We start from the raw sequence: 4,795 nt of genomic DNA, 5'->3' as shown, positions 1-4,795 counted from the left end.
CTCTAACGTCTGTGCTCTTATCAACCAAAAACTAGCTGGCCTGACTTTTACTCCTAATCTCAATAGAAAATGATCAACATGGGAATGCTTGTTCTGTTCTGAGTCCTAGTTTCTTTATTTGCAAAATGAAGAACTGGGTTAAATGAGGTCTGTACTCCCTGCTAGCTATAAGATTGTATAATTTTGTGTCTCAGTCTGGCAAATGTCCACTTTTAAAAGTCTTATTTTTAACCAAATCAAAATCACCACTGCAGTGGAGTAATGTATTTCCCAAGGTCCAAATGCATAACATGGAATTGATTTTTTTGGAGTTTGTTTTCATAGATGGTGGTGTGTGTGTGTATGTGTGTCCCTTTGAGATATCTGATTTAGTTTGAGGTGGTGAATGGAGATTGATTTTTGTCTGTGGTGACCTGTAAAGCCCAATTGTTGTTGAGGTTCCTGCTTAAATATTTCTTCCTCCATCCTGTCCTGTTTTTTGCTCCCTTAACAGACCATGCTGGTGGAGACCTTATGTTTCAGGGTTTGATTTGATTTTCTATTGCTTCTTGCTAGCAGTAATTCTCCTCGCAGGGCTGAGAATTACTGCTAATAAGAAGCAATAGAAAATTGCGTTTTGGGGGACATGGGTGCTGGTCCCATGTCTTTTACTAATCAGCTATGGAAAACTGAAGAAGTCCTTCTACTTCTCTAGGTATCTGTTTTCTCATTCATAAAATGACCAGGTTAGGTGAGATAGTCTATATCTTAGGATCCTCCTCCCAGCTCTGGTGTTTACATATCTGCAATTGTAAGTGGACAAAGCAGATTCTAATTAATGAGCAGAAGAACACGTTAGCCTTGTTTTCTTCATCTACTAAATGGTTATAAAGATTGAAAGACAAAATAGAAAATAATAAATACATGACGTAACTACTATTTTAAATAAATATTCTTAAAATTCCAGGCCAGACATTTATTTATCTGTTTTGAAAATATACCATTGCATTTAGAAAATTCAGAGCAATGTGTTGGGAGTCTTAGCAAAACATGACACCTATTCCACATGATGTGGAAATAGCATTGGGTGTTGAAGCAGACCAGTTTGGGTTACATCTTAACTTGGTCATATTATGGCTTTGTGACCTGGGTCATGCTATTTATTCTCCAGGGTTCTTTTCTGCAAAATCAGGGTTAAATATATTGACATCAAAAGATCATTGTGATGGTAAAATAAGCAATTTATGAAAAGCATTCGGCACAATGGCTGGCACATGGTAAAGACTCAGTAGAAGCTGTTTTTTATCCTCCTTCCTTATTGATGCATCTAGAATCAAACAAAAGATTTGGCTATTTTCAGTTTTCCAGGTGAAAATTTTCTTCTCTCGTGGTAGAGCTGCTTTTGACTGGACTGGGCATAAAGCCTCATGCATCTTTACTATATTGGCCATTTGTAGTTTTGTTTTTTGAGATGGGGTAGAATGAGTGAATTTTTAGCAGGCATGACCCCTACCTTCTATTCTTTCACTTAAGAGATCTGAGACATTAGGAACATAATTTAGTTCCTCTCTCCTTTAGTTTGCACATCTGCAAAATGTTGATGGTCATTTCAGGGGGCTTTTATTAGCCCTCTAATCATTTGAACGTACTTGGCACTCTCTAGAACGTTGTAAAAATATCAGTTATCAGTTCTGTTATTAGTTCACCCAGCTATCTTTAAACTGGTCCCCTCTTGTTCAAATTCTTTCTGAACTTCAAGGTCAAAGTCATTCCACCTGTTAAGGGAAACCTCCCACCTCAACTCTTTAAGATCTCCCCCAACTCTAGTCGTAGCCCTTGCTGCTTGGCTCACACTCTGTTGGTGATTGGAATAGCAGCCATATAGGGTTTTTTGTTGTGTGTATGCATGTTCAGTTATATACAATTTCATTATGTGCAGATTTGTGTCTTTACTACCACATTCAAGACCCTGAATGAGGATTTCGTGTTGCCCTTTTATAGTCACACTCACTTCCTTTCACCTCTTCTCTGTCCCAACTCCTGTCAACCACTAATCTGTTATCCATTTCTATATATCTCCCTGTTTGTACAACATTTCTCCCTGACTTGATGTTGGCATTGGCTCTTTCACATTATTGTAAGTCTTTCATATTCCGTATCCATGCAACTCTCTTAGAGGGCAGTTAAAAAAATACGTGTTGGCTGATTGGTTTTCTGTATGTGTGCATGTGTATGTTTCATTGTTCAGCCCTACTGATTTTCATTTAGGAACAGCATATTTTTATTTAAAATGTATTTATTTCTTTGGGAGCATAGGTAATATCTGCCCATGACCCCAAATTAAAAAGATCCAAAGATTATACTTCTGTGAAATGTGTTTCCCCTCCCCTCTCTCCTCCCTGGTTCCCTCCCCAGAGGCAACTGAGAAATTGTTACCAGTTCTTTGATAGTCTTAGCCAGAGCTGGTCTATATATTCCCTTTTCCTTATAATGGTAAGTTTCTCTTATATATCCTTGTGTTTTTACTTAATGTATTGTGGATAAATACCTAATATCTTTCTTATCAGTATAAAAAGATTTTGGGATATTTTATAGTTTATTTAAGCAATCATCTTTTAATTAAAAATTTGCAATTAGGTAATTGTGGATTCACATGTAGTTGTAAGAAATAATATGGAGAAATCTCATGTACTGTTTATCTAGTTTCTCTTAATGGTAGCATTTTGCAAAACTATAGTACAAAATCACAACCAGGTTATTGACATACAATCTACCAATCTTATTCAGATTTCCCTAGCTTTACCTGTATTTGATATGTGCATGAATATGTGTACATTTTGTTGTGTGTATGCATGTTCAGTTATATGCAATTTCATTATGTGCAGATTTGTGTCTTTACTACCACATTCAAGACCCTGTATGAGGATCTCGTGTTGCCCTTTTATAGTCACACACACTTCCTTTCACCTCTTCTCTGTCCCAACCCCTGTCAACTACTAATCTGTTATCCATTTTTAAATAGTTTTCATTAAAAAATGTTATATGAATGGAATCTTATAATATGTTACCTTTTGGAACTGTTTTTTTTCTCACCGAACATAAATCCCTGGAGACTCATTCAAGTTCTCTGCATCAACAGATTGTTTCATTTTTATTACTGTATATGTACGGTCATCCACCACATAACATTTTGTTCAACAATGGACCACATATACAATGGTGGTCCCATAAGATTATATTTGTGCATTTTTACTGTGCTTTTTCTTTATTTAGTTATGTTTAATTACACAGATATTTACCACTGTTTTGCAGTTGCCTACAGTATTCAGTACAGTAACATGCTGTACAGATTTGTAGCCTAGGAACAATAGGCTAAACCATAGAGACTAATTTGTAGTAGGCTATCCCATCTAGGTTTGTGTAGATACACTCTGATGTTGGACAAAAACAAAATCACCCAACAATGCATTTCTCAGAATGGATACTCATCGTTAAGTGATGCATAACTGTATATATATGACTGTACCACAGTTTGTCTCACCATTTATCTGTTGAAGGACATCTGGACTGTTTCCAGTTTTTTATTATTATGAATAAAGCTGCTACGAGTATTTGTACACAGAATATTTGTGAGCATAAGTATTTAATTTTCTGTGATAAATGCCCAAGTGTGTGACTGCTGGTTTGTATGAAAATTGCATTTAGTTTTACAAAACACTGCCAAGCTCTTTTTTTACAATGGCTATACCATGTTATATTCCCACCAGCAATGTGTGAGTGATCTAGTCTCTCTGCATTTATGCTGGCAGTTAGTGGCATTACTATTTTTTATTTTAGCCATTCTGATTGGTGTATAATGATATTCCATTATGATTCTAATTTGGATTTCTCTGATGGCTAATGAACAACTTTTTATGTGCCTTTTTCATCTGTATATCCTCTTATTTGAAATGTCTGTTCATGTATTTTATCCATTTTCTAATTGGATTTTTTTTTACTATTGAATTTTGAGAGGTTCTGATATATTTTAGATACTAGTCCTTTATTGGATTTGTGGCTTGCAAATATTTTCTCCCAGTCTGTAGGTTGTCTTTTCATCTTTTTCCCATGGGCTTTCATAGAGCGAGAGTTTTTAATTTTGATGAGATCCAATTTATCCATTTTTCCTTTAATGAATCATGCTTTTGAAGTCAAGTCTAATAACTTTTTTCCTAGTCCTCGATCCAGAATATTTTCCTCCATGTATTTTCCCAAAAGTTTCATAGTTTTATATTTTATGTTGAGGTCCATGACCTATTTCAAGTCAATTTTTGTATATAATGTGTGATTTAGGTTTATTTATTTATGCCTATTGATGTTCAATTATTCCAGCACTACTTGTTGAAGAAGCTATGCTTCCTCCATTGAATTACTTCTGCACCTTTATAAAAAGTCAATTGCATATATTTGTATGGTTCTATTTCTGGGTTTTCTCTTCTGTTTCACTGAGCTATGTGTCTGTCCATCCACTAGTACCACACTGTCTTGACTACTATAATACATAATAAGGCTTAAAATCAGGTAGACTTACTCCTTTCACTTTATTCTTCTTTGTCAAGATTGCTTTAGCTATTCTAGGGACTGTGCCTTTCCACATGAATTTCAGAATAAGCTTGTCTATGTCTATAAAATCCCTTCTGAAGTTTAAATAGTAATTGCATTAAGTCTATAGATCAATTTGGGGGAAGCAACATCTTTACCATGTTGAATATTTATTATGAGCAGCATATGCTCTGTATTTGATCAATAAGCATTGTGCAATTTTTAGCATACAAAT

General features: G+C 35.1%; 1 long non-coding RNA gene across 1 annotated transcript; it reads left to right on the top strand.

Annotated features, from left to right (window-relative positions):
• Positions 1–330: 330 nt before the first annotated feature.
• Positions 331–4,082, top strand: LOC115837602. Its single transcript, XR_004032600.1, has 3 exons — positions 331–346; positions 1,340–1,347; positions 4,011–4,082. It is a non-coding gene; the product is annotated as an uncharacterized LOC115837602 (long non-coding RNA).
• Positions 4,083–4,795: the final 713 nt, after the last annotated feature.

Source organism: Nomascus leucogenys, chromosome 2 (assembly GCF_006542625.1).
Source record: "Nomascus leucogenys isolate Asia chromosome 2, Asia_NLE_v1, whole genome shotgun sequence".
Classification (NCBI taxonomy): Eukaryota; Metazoa; Chordata; class Mammalia; order Primates; family Hylobatidae; genus Nomascus; species Nomascus leucogenys.
The sequence above is the reverse complement of the archived record's forward strand: the minus strand, read 5'-3'. Positions and strand labels throughout refer to the sequence as shown.